The sequence below is a fragment of the Ovis aries genome, chromosome 18 (assembly GCF_016772045.2).
Source record: "Ovis aries strain OAR_USU_Benz2616 breed Rambouillet chromosome 18, ARS-UI_Ramb_v3.0, whole genome shotgun sequence".
NCBI classification, from domain to species: domain Eukaryota; kingdom Metazoa; phylum Chordata; class Mammalia; order Artiodactyla; family Bovidae; genus Ovis; species Ovis aries.
Genome location: NC_056071.1, coordinates 63,405,478 through 63,417,642, shown reverse-complemented (window position 1 = coordinate 63,417,642; position 12,165 = coordinate 63,405,478). Strand labels below are relative to the sequence as shown.

The 12,165-nt window shown below is 58.3% G+C and overlaps 1 non-coding gene across 1 annotated transcript; it reads right to left on the bottom strand.

The window, feature by feature from the left end:
- Positions 1 to 1,406: 1,406 nt before the first annotated feature.
- MIR665 (microRNA mir-665) lies at positions 1,407 to 1,501 on the bottom strand. The gene has a single exon (NR_107885.1). It is a non-coding gene; the product is annotated as a microRNA mir-665 (primary transcript).
- Between the last annotated feature and the right edge of the window lie 10,664 nt (positions 1,502 to 12,165).

Genomic DNA, 12,165 nt, shown 5'->3' with positions numbered 1-12,165 from the left:
CCACCAAGGTGCACCCGCTTACCCAGGTGCCAGCCCCAGTGGGATCACCAGCACCATCATGCCGGCACAGCAGACATAACCTGGACACAGTGGACACTGGTGTCCTGGCCTCACTGGGACCCCCTCCCCAACCCAGCCAGAAGGGGCTTTAAACCCATTTCCAGAAAAGAGAGGCCACTCTCAGGCCAAGAGGACCAACTCCTGACAAGGCAAAAACTACCTGGGTGATAATTCCCCACCTCCCTAGAAAAAGTTTAAAGAACACAATACAAACCTGTTTGTCTCCTGGAAGAAAAAAAAAAGAAAGTTGATATTGACTGACATACAGGGTGGCGACCGCATGGCACTGCAACAAACATGGAAAGTCAAGAGAAGAGACAACTCACACAACCACCTGTGCCCAGGTGCCCCCTCCCCTGCCAAGACCACTGGCATCCAGCGAGCTCGGACAGCGTCTCGAGACCCAGGGGAGCCCCGAGTCTCACCCAAGTAAGGCTGCCAGCCTCTCCGCCACCTCCCTGCCCCTCTCAGGCCACCCAACCCCACCCCACCCAGGCCCAGGAGCTACCAGGCCATACACAGGGGCCTGTTTCTGGAACCATCAACAACGCATACTCACAAGCAGAGGATGGCTACTCACCACTCAGGTCGATTCACCATTCTTCCTGTTGGTGGCCACAGGTGGGGTTAGGGGCCCCCAACACAGGCCCCCATGTTAGGGGCTGTGATAGGAGCTTCAAGACCCCTCCCTGCCCCCAGGGTGACATCCGAAGTGAGCAAGAGGCTGGCAACACACAGGGCCCCAGCCCCAGCGCACCCGCGTCAAGGAGTGGAGGGAAGGCCTCTCCTTGGGCAACATCAAGGCCTTTCGTGGTGGGACCTCCATCTTTTGCATGTCACGTCATGTTCCAACACCTACGCCTGACAAACACATTTACAACACACTCCCACCATCTTGGCAGGCCCCGCTGTCACTAAAGTTGTCCCCTGGCCAGGAAGGCCTCCCTGACCTCCACAGGGACCTCCTGATATGGAGAGGGAGGGGAAGGGGCGAAGGGCTTAGAGGAGAGGGGCTGGCCCGCCGGTCCCGGCTGGGCCTCCGCGCTGCAGGTGAGGCCGCCCCCACCCAGCGCCCCACACATGTGCCGGGGCCCCCACTCCATGGGCGGATGACGCCGGTCACACAGGGGCTCGGCGCGCCACCTCCCACCACGCACAGGCCCCGAGCTAGCAAGGGACCCCCACGGCAGGAGCCAGGGCCCAGGGGACACCAGTCCAGTGTCCTCAGGCACCCAGCCCAGACGAGAAGGACGGGGCACCCGCCAGTTGCTTCCGGCCAAGGCCCCCAGTGGACCCAGAGCTTAGGAATCCCGGGGGAGCTGGGGCGTCTCCGGATGGGGTTTGAGGGAGAGTAAGCAGCCGCCTGTGAGGGGCCTCGGCCTACTGGTCATGAAAGAGTCCTGGGCAGAGGCCAAGACCCCTCAAGGAGACCCTCCTCCAGGGGCAGCCCTGCCCTGGCCAGGCCCCGTGCCCCCAGTCCTGGAAGCAAAGGGCACCACGGTCTCTCTGATGTCCACCTGTCTGTCCCGGGGCTGGTCCTCGGAGAGCGCGCCTTCCAGGGAACACAGCCATGACCCCGTCAGCAGAAGCCCCAGGGCTGGCCCCGTCCCCACCTCTCGGCCTGTCTGCTTCTGGCCACCAAGTCCGATGGTGGGCCCCCGGAACCCACCCCTCGGGAGTGTCCCACCGCGGACCTAACCTTCCCCCTCCGAGGAGGGGGCCCTCAGAGACGGCCCAGCCCAGGCCAGGAAGAGGCTGGCAGTGGTCGACAAGCTTGAGGACATGGCCCTGTGTGGCCAGGACCCCCCAGGAGCGCCCAGGGTCTGCACGTGCATGAAGGGGACGAAGAAAGGCATCATGGAGAAGCTGGTGACTGTGCAACAACGCCTGCATGAAGTTGTTCTCGCCCAGTCAGCGTTACACACAAGTGGCAGGGCTCATATGACATGACCGGGAAGGGGCTCCAGGTGACACGTATTGCGGGGGGCGGGGTGCTCCACAGGATACATGAGAGGGAGAGGGGCTCAAGAGGACACAGGAGAGACGTGAGGCTTCTCAGTATAACACAGGATGGGGGACTCATGCGGCACATAGGTGGGGCAGGGGGTGTATGTGAACAGAGTGGGCATGGGGCTCAGCGTCACACCCAGGAGGAGGAGGGGCTCAGTCGGACCCAGGAGTAGAGTAGGAACTCTATGTGGCACGGGGGGCTCAGTGTGACATGAGAAGGGGAGTAGACATGCAAAATGTGAAAGGGGGCGGGGCTCAGAGGGAGACATGAAGCGGAGGGGCTCAGGGAGACATGAAGGGGAGGGGCTCAGAGAGAGACATAAAGGGGAGGGGCTCAGAGGGACACATAAAGGGGAGGGGCTCAGGAAGACATGAAAGGGGGAGGGGCTCAGAGGGACACATGAAACGGGGAGGGGCTCAGAGGGACACATGAAAGGAGGCGGGGCTCAGAGGGACACAAGAAAGGGGAGGGGCTCAGAGGGACACATAAAGGGGAGGGGCTCAGAGGGACACATAAAGGGGAGGGGCTCAGGGAGACATGAAAGGGGGAGCGGCTCAGAGGGACACATGAATGGGAGGGGCTCAGAGGGAGACATGGGGGGCAGGGTTCAGAGGGATGAAAGAAAAGGGGAGGAGCTCAGCAGGATACATGAAAGGGGGAGGGGCACAGAGGGACACATAAAGGGGAGGGGCTCAGAGAGAGACATGAAAGGAGGCGGGGCTCAGAGGAACACATAAAGGGGAGGGGCTCAGAGGGTCACATAAAGGGGAGGGGCTCAGAGGGACACATAAAGGGGATGGGCTCAGAGAGAGACATGAAAGGAGGCGGGGCTCAGAGGGACACATAAAGGGGAGGGGCTCAGAGGGACACATGAAAGGGGAGGAGCTCAGGGAGACATGAAAGGGGGAGGGGCTCAGAGGGATACATGAAAGGGGAGGGGCTCAGAGGGACACAAGAAAGGGGAGGGGCTCAGACGGACACATGAAACGGGGAGGGGCTCAGAGGGACACATGAAAGGGGAGGGGCGCAGAGAGAGACATGAAAGGAGGCGGGGCTCAGAGGGACACATAAAGGGGAGGGGCTCAGAGAGAGACATGAAAGGAGGCGGGGCTCAGAGGGACACATAAAGGGGAGGGGCTCAGAGGGACACATAAAGGGGAGGGGCTCAGAGGGACACATGAAAGGGGAGGGGCGCAGAGGGACACATAAACGGGAGGGGCTCAGGGAGACATGAAAGGGGAAGGGGCTCAGAGGGACACATAAAGGGGAGGGGCTCAGAGGGATACATAAAGGGGAGGAGCTCAGAGGGACACATAAAGGGGAGGGGCTCAGAGGGACACATAAAGGGGAGGGGCTCAGAGGGACACATAAAGGGGAGGGGCTCATGGAGACATGAAAGGGGGCAGGCCTCAGAAGGACACATGAAAGGGGAGGGGCTCAGGGAGACATGAAAGGGGGAGGGTCTCAGAGGGATAAAAGAAAGGGGGAGGGGCTCAGCAGGACACATGAAAGGGGAGGGGCTCAGAGGGATACAAGAAAGGGGGAGGGGCTCAGAGGGAGGCATGAAAGGGGGAGGGGCTCAGAGGGACACATGATAGGGGAGGGGCTCAGAGGGACACATGAAAGGGGAGGGGCTCCGAGGGACACATGAAAGGGGAGGGGCTCAGGGATAAAAGAAAAGGGGAGGGACTCAACAGGATACATGAAAGGGGAGGGGCTCAGAGGGATTCAAGAAAGGGGGAGGGGCTCAGAGGGATACATGAAAGGGGAGGGGCTCCGAGGGACACAAGAAAGGGGAGGGGCTCAGAGGGACACATGAAAGGGGGGGGGCTCCGAGGGACACATGAAAGGGGAGGGGCTCAGTGGGATACATGAAAGGGGAGGGGCTCAGAGAGCGACATGAAAGGGGAGGGGCTCAGCAGGATACATGAAAGGGGGAGGGCTCAGTGGGATACATGAAAGGGGAGGAACTCAGAGGGACACATGATAGGGAAGGGGCTCAGAGGGACACATGAAAGGGATAGGGGCTCAGAGGGATAAAAGAAAGGGGGAGGGCTCAGAGGGATACATGAAAGGGGAGGGGCTCAGAGGGACACATGAAAGGGGAGGGGCTCAGAGACATGAAAGGGGGAGGGGCCCAGAGAGAGACATGAAAGGGGGAGGCGCTCAGAGAGACACATGAAAGGGGGAGGAGCTCAGAGGGGACATGAAAGGGGAGGAGCTCAGAGGGACACATGAAAGGGGAGGGGCTCAGGGAGACATGAAAGGGGGAGGGGCTCAGAGAGACACATGAATGGGAGGGGTTCAGAGGGAGACATGGGTGGCAGGGCTCAGAGGGATAAAAGAAAAGGGGAGGAGCTCAGCAGGATACATGAAAGGGGGAGGGGCTCACAGGGACACATGAAGAGGAGGGGCTCATGGAGACATGAAAGGGGGAGGGTCTCACAGGGATAAAAGAAAGGGGGAGGGGCTCAGCGGGACACATGAAAGGGGAGGGGCTCAGAGGGACACAAGAAGGCGGAGGGGCTCAGAGGGACACATGAAAGGGGAGGGGCTCAAAGGGACACATGAAAGGGGCGGGGCTCAGAGGGACACATGAAAGGGGAAGGGCTCAGGGATTAAAAAAAAGGGGGAGGAGCTCAGCAGGACACATGAAAGGGGGAGGGGCTCAGAGGGAGACATGAAAGAGGAGGGGCTCAGAGGGATACATGAAGGGGAGGGCCTCAGAGGGATAAAAGAAAAGGGGAGGGACTCAACGGGATACAAGAAAGGGGAGGGGCTCAGATGGATTCAAGAAAGGGGAGGGGCTCAGAGGGACACATGAAAGGGGGAGGAGCCTAGCAGAATACAAGAGAGGGGGAGGGGCTCAGAGGCACACATGTAGCGGAGGGGCTCAGAGGGAGACATGAAAGGGGGCAGGGCTCAGAAGGACACATGAAAGGGGAAGGGCTCAGAGGAAGACATGAAAGGGGGCGGGGCTCAGAGGGATAAAAGAAAGGGGGAGGGACTCAACAGGATACATGAAAGGGGAGGGGCTCAGAGAGACACATGAAAGGGGAAGGGCTCAGAGGAAGACATGAAAGGGGGCGGGGCTCAGAGGGATAAAAGAAAGGGGGAGGGACTCAACAGGATACATGAAAGGGGAGGGACTCAGAGGGACACAAGAAAGGGGAGGGGCTCAGAGAGATAAAAGAAAGGGGGAGGAGCTCAGCAGGATACATGAAAGGGGAGGGGCTCAGAGGGACACAAGAAAGGTGGAGGGGCTCAGCGGGATACATGAAAGGGGAGGGGCTCAGAGGGATACATGAAAGGGGAGGGGCTCAGAGGGATTCAAGAAAGGGGGAGGGGCTCAGAGGGATTCAAGAAAGGGGGAGGGGCTCAGAGGGATACATGAAAGGGGGAGGGACTCAACAGGATACATGAAAGGGGAGGGGCTCCGAGGGACAGAAGAAAGGGGAGGGGCTCAGAGGGATAAAAGAAAGGGGGAGGGGCTCAACAGGATATATGAAAGAGGAGGGGCTCAGAGGGACACAAGAAAGGTGGAGGGGCTCAGCAGGATACATGAAAGGGGAGGGGCTCTGAGGGACACATGATAGGGAAGGGGCTCAGAGGGACACATGAATGGGATAGGGGCTCAGAGGGATAAAAGAAAGGGGGAGGGCTCAGAGGGATACATGAAAGGGGAGGGGCTCAGAGGGAGAGATGAAAGGGGAGGGGCTCCATGGGATACATGAAAGGGGGAGGGGCTCAGAGAGATATAAGACAGGGGGAGGGGCTCAGAGGGAGATATGAAAGGGGAGGGGCTCAGAGGGATACATGAAAGGGGAGGGGCTCAGAGGGAGACCAGAAAGGGGGAGGGGCTCAGAGGGAGTCATTAAAGGGGGAGGGGCTCAGAGGGATACATGAAAGGGGAGGAGCTCAGAGGGAGAGATGAAAGGGGAGGGGCTCAGAGGGACACATAAAGGGGAGGGGCTCAGAGGGACACATAAAGGGGAGGGGCTCAGAGGGACACATAAAGGGGAGGGGCTCAGAGGGACACATAAAGGGGAGGGGCTCAGAGGGACACATGAAAGGGGAGGGGCTCAGGGAGACATGAAAGGGGGAGGGGCTCAGAGGGACACATGAAAGGGGAGGGGCTCAGAGGGATACAAGAAAGGGGAGGGGCTCAGAGGGACACAAGAAAGGGGAGGGGCTCAGAGGGATACATGAAGGGGAAGGGCTCAGAGGGAGACATGAAGCGGAGGGGCTCAGAGGGAGACATGAAGGGGAGGGGCTCAGAGGTACACATGAAAGGGGGAGGGGCTCAGGGAGACATGAAAGGGGGAGGGGCTCAGAGAGACACATGAACGGAGGCGGGGCTCAGAGGGACACATAAAGGGGAGGGGCTCAGAGGGACACATAAAGGGGAGGGGCTCAGAGGGACACATGAAAGGGGAGGGGCTCAGGGAGACATGAAAGGGGGAGGGGCTCAGAGGGAGACATGGAGGGCAGGGCTCAGAGGGATAAAAGAAAATGGGAGGAGCTCAGCAGGATACATGTAAGGGGGAGGGGCTCAGAGGGACACATGAAGGGGAGGGGCTCATGGAGACATGAAAGGGGGCAGGGCTCAGAAGGACACAAGAAAGGGAAGGGGCTCAGAGGGATACATGAAGGGGAGGGGCTCAGAGGGAGACATGAAAGGGGAGGGGCTCAGGGGGATAAAAGAAAAGGGGAGGGACTCAACAGGATACATGAAAGGGGAGGGGCTCAGAGGGATTCAAGAAAGGGGGAGGGGCTCAGAGGGATACATGAAAGGGGAGGGGCTCAGAGGGACACAAGAAAGGGGAGGGGCTCAGAGGGACACATGAAAGGGGAGGGGCTCCGAGGGACACATGAATGGGACGGGCTCAGAGGGAGACATGGGTGGCAGGGCTCAGAGGGATAAAAGAAAAGGGGAGGAGCTCAGCAGGATACATGAAAGGGGGAGGGGCTCAGAGGGACACATGAAGAGGAGGGGCTCATGGAGACATGAAAGGGGGAGGGTCTCAGGGATAAAAGAAAGGGGGAGGGGCTCAGCGGGACACATGAAAGGGGAGGGGCTCAGAGAGATAAAAGAAAGGGGGAGGGACTCAACAGGATACATGAAAGGGGAGGGGCTCAGAGGGATACATGAAAGGGGAGGGGCTCAGAGGGATTCAAGAAAGGGGGAGGGGCTGAGGGATACATGAAAGGGGAGGCGCTCAGAGGGATATAAGAAAGGGGGAGGGGCTGAGTGGGCTACACGAAAGGGGGAGGGGCTCAGAGGGATACATGAAAGGGGAGGGGCTCAGAGGGATACAAGGAAGGGGAGGGGCTCAGAGGGATACAAGAAACGGGGAGGGCCTCAGAGGGATACAAGAAAGGGGGAGGAGGTGAGAGGGATACAAGAAAGGGGGAGGGGTTCAGAGGGAGACATGAACGGGGAGGGGCTAAGAGGGACACATGAAACGGAGGGGCTCAGAGGGATAAAAGAAAGGGGGAGGGCTCAGCGAGATACATGAAAGGGGAGAAGCTCAGAGGGACAGATGAAAAGGGGAGGGGCTCAGTGGGATACATGAAAGGGGGAGGTCTTAGTGGGATACATGAAAGGGGAGGAACTCAGAGGGACACATGATAGGGGAGGGGCTCACAGGGACACATGAATGGGATAGGGGCTCAGAGGGATAAAAGAAAGGGGGAGGGCTCAGCGGGATACATGAAAGGGGAGGGGCTCAGTGGGATATATGAAAGGGGAGGGGCTCAGAGAGCGACATGAAAGGGAAGGGGCTCAGCAGGATACATGAAAGGGGGAGGGCTCAGTGGGATACATGAAAGGGGAGGAACTCAGAGGGACACATGATAGGGAAGGGGCTCAGAGGGACACATGAATGGGATAGGGGCTCAGAGGGATAAAAGAAAGGGGGAGGGCTCAGAGGGATACATGAAAGGGGAGGGGCTCAGAGGGAGAGATGAAAGGGGCAGGGGCTCAGAGGGACACAAGAAAGGGGAGGGGCTCAAAGGGATACAGAATGGGGGAGGAGCTCAGTGGGACACATGAAAGGGGAGGGGCTCAGAGGGACACATGAAAGGGGAGGTGCTCCATGGGATACATGAAAGGGGGAGGGGCTCAGAGAGATATAAGACAGGGGGAGGGGCTCAGAGGGAGATATGAAAGGGGAGGGGCTCAGAGGGATACATGAAAGGGGAGGGGCTCAGAGGGAGACCAGAAAGGGGGAGGGGCTCAGAGGGAGTCATTAAAGGGGGAGGGGCTCAGAGGGATATAAGCAAGGGGGAGGGGCTCAACAGGATACATGAAAGGGGGAGGGCTCAGTGGGATACATGAAAGGGGAGGAGCTCAGAGGGAGAGATGAAAGGGGCAGGGGCTCAGAGGGACACAAGAAAGGGGAGGGGCTCAGTGGGATACATGAAAGGGGAGGGGCTCAGAGGGCGACATGAAAGGGGAGGGGCTCAGCGGGATACAAGAAAGGGGGAGGGCTCAGTGGGATACATGAAAGGGGAGGAGCTCAGAGGGACACATGAAAGGGGGAGGGGCTCAGAGGGATACATGAAAGGGGAGGGGCTCAGAGGGAGACATGAAAGGGGGATGGGCTCAGAGGAAGTCATTAAAGGGGGAGGGGCTCAGAGGGATATAAGCAAGGGGGAGGGGCTCAACAGGATACATGAAAGGGGGAGGGACTCAGCAGGACACATGAAAGGGGGAGGCCTCAGTGGACACATGGAAAAGTAAGGGGCTCAGTTTTACCCAGGAGCAGGGGAAGAGTTCAGTAGGACACAGATAGGAGCCCCAGGGAACACATGGAAGGAAGAGCATCTAGTGGGACTTAAGAAAAAGTGAGCAGCTCAGTGGCGCTCATGGACACAGGACAGGCAAGGTGTCCGTGAGTAACCTGAAAGGGGGAGGAGCTCAGTGGGACACAGGGCAGGGGGAGAGGCTCCTCGGGGCACATTCCGGGGGAGCGGTTCAGTCGGACACATGTATGCCGCAGGGCTTGCATCTAATGTACGGCTGGGGGAGGGTCTGCTGTGACACACGGACACGCGGTGGAAGAGACCTCTCCTGACACACGAGTGCAGGTAAGACCAGGTGAGTCACAGGTGGGAGGAAAGCTCCATGTGACACCTGAGTGAGGGACCCGGTGTCACACACGAGTGAGAGAGGGTGAGCATGGCTCAGTCATGAAGGAAGAAGCACTCAGTGTGCGGGGCGGTGCAGACGGCTGTGTGTGGAGGAAGAGCACCACGTGACCAGGAGGAAGGGGAGGGGCTCGGCGGACCCATGCACGGGTCACGGGGCTCAGGGTGACCCGTGAGGCAGGCGCAGCGTGACCCAAACGCATTCAGATACTTAATGCGGTACAGACGTGGGGAAGGAGCGCTGAGTGACATGGGTGGCGGGAGGGAATCCATGACACGTAACTGGGGCGTGCTAGTGTGACCAGGGTGGACGAGAGGCTCCGTGTGGCCCATGGGCAGGGGGTCTTGGGTGACATACGGGTAAAGAGGGGCTCCATGTGACTCACGAGCCAGGAAGGGACTGGCGTGAAAAACGTGTGGAGGAGGGGCTTGGCCTGACATAGAAGTGGGGGGGCCCAGTGTTACACGCTGCAGAGGAGAGACTCAGTGTGACACTCGGGGTGGGGGCGTGTGTGACCTGGTGGGGAGGGATTCCAGTGATGCATAAATACGGGAGAGGCTAGTGAGACAGAGAAGCGGGGAGGGCTCGGTCTGACACAAGGCCAAAGAGTACCTCTGGGTGACGCCGCAAGGTGTTCGTAGGACAGCTAAGTGCGGGCGGAGCTCAGTGTGACGCTTACACGGGGGGAGGGAAGGTGAGACACGAGAGTAGGCAGTCCCCAGTGGCTGGGCAGGAGGCTCACGACAACACACAGGGGCGGAGGCGCTCTGTGTGAAGCAGGAACGGGGCCTGGGGTCACCGTGGCTCAAGATGGGAGAGGGCCAGTAGGAGACCACAGTGAGAAGGCTCCGTGCAACATGCGGGTGGAACAGGGACAGAAAGTGACCGACAGGTCAGGGAGGGGCTCTGCGTTATAATTAAGAGAAGAAAGGACTCGAGTGCGACAGGTGAGCAGGAGCCAGGGTAACACAGGAGAGGAGGAGGACTCCATGGGACACATGAGCAGAGAAGAGGCTCAGGGTGACTCCTGAGTCCAGGAGGGACTGAGTGGAGAGGGGAGCTGTGTGACCCAAGATGGGAAGAAGGGGCCTCTGTGACACCTGCATGGAGGAGGGTCTCTGCGAAAGGAAGAGAGGGTCGGTATGACACTTGAGTGGAGGAGGGTCTAAATGTGACACCTGAAGGAAGGAGGGCTTCTGTGGGATACCTGCGTGGAGCAGGGTCTCTGTATGACATCCAGGTGGAGCAGGGTCTCTGTGACTCTGATCAGAGGAGGGACTCTATGGGACACCTGAGTGGAGGCGGGGTTTTTTGTGACATCTGAGTGGAGGAGGGGTTCTTTGTGACACCTCAGTGGAGGACAGGTTCTATGTAACACCTGAGTGGAGGCGGGGTTCTTTGTGACACCTGAGTGGAGGCGGGGTTCTTTGTGACACCTGAGTGGAGGCTGGGTTCTACATGATACCTAAGTGGGTAAGGGACTCTGTGTGACATCTATGTGATCTGTGTGACACCTGAGTGGAGGAGGGGTTCTATGTTGCACCGAAGTGGAGGAGGGGCTTGTGTGATACCTGAGTGGAGGAAGTACTCTGTGTGACACCTGAGTAGAGGACAGGTTCTATGTGATACCCGAATGGAGGGCGGGTTCTATGTGACACCTGAGTGGAGGACAGGTTCTACATGATACCTAAGTGGGTGAGGGATTCTATGTGACATATATGTGATCTGTGTGACACCTTTGTGGAGGAGGGGCTCTGTGTGACCCCTAAGTAGAGAAAAAGGTCTTTACTCTCAGTAGGGAGGAGTATACCTGTGGTATGAACCTCGGAATGCTTTTCAGCCTCAATCATCCCATGAAGAGCAGCCCCACCAAGGGAGATGATGGACATCCTCATGGGGGCCCCCTTCCTTGTGCCCTCTCATCCCTATAGACTCTCAGTCAAGACTGCACATCCCACACTACTTCTGATTGTTTCAGACTCTAATAGGTAATGTAACAATCCTGAAAGTTAAAGAAGTCCCTCACCAAAGGGAGAATTCCAGACCTAAACCATGTGATGACCCTCAAGGTCCCCTAAAGCTGAGTCCACTCCAATCCCTAGAGAGGGCCTTGAAGACCTCCACCACAGCACCCCACAAACTGGCCCCCCATTACCAGAAAGTCTACAAGGTCTTCATGGATACTAAAAGGTTCCTGTTTCTGACTCTCCAAGACCTGGAAACTTCCCAGATGGATATTTTGACCATCACCACTTGACCAACCAAAGACATTCACGTCGATAGATCAAACCATCCTTGCCACTATGATTCAAAACCATCCCACGGCTGGGAAGTCCATGCACTCCTCCCCACCCACTTCCCTTCTCTCATGTCATTCATTCCTTCCTTCCAGCTTTGGTGGAAAGAGCACAAAATTCCATCCTTAACCCTCCCTCTGAGTCCTTTATGACACTCGGGGAACCATTTGAGCATCAGTTTTACCATCTGAAAAGGGAAAAATGTGAACCAACATCAAAGGATCTGGGCAGGAATGGGAGATCCCCAACAAAGGGGACAATGAAGAGGCTGACCCAGGGAATGGGTGCACAGTACAGGAGCTAAGGCTACCAGTGGGGCCAGACCTGTGCCAGGGCCCTGGGGACAACGACCCCCATGAGCAGGCTGGGAGGGTCTGGGGTCCTGGTGCCATTCTGAGATGCCAGCTACCAGTGGGGAAGAAAGTAGGCACAGGTGGGCTCTCCTTGCAGAACCCACTCAACAGGACCTGGGCTGAGCCTCCTCGTACCCACACAGTCAGACCCAAACACCCAAGCCACCCTGCACACCCAAGCCACCCTGCACATCCAAGCCGCCCTGCACACCCAAGCCGCCCTGGCCCAGGCTCTCTGCCATCCACCGGCTCTCTTGCGTCTCCCCGAGGCGTGCACTCCCACGGTCCATG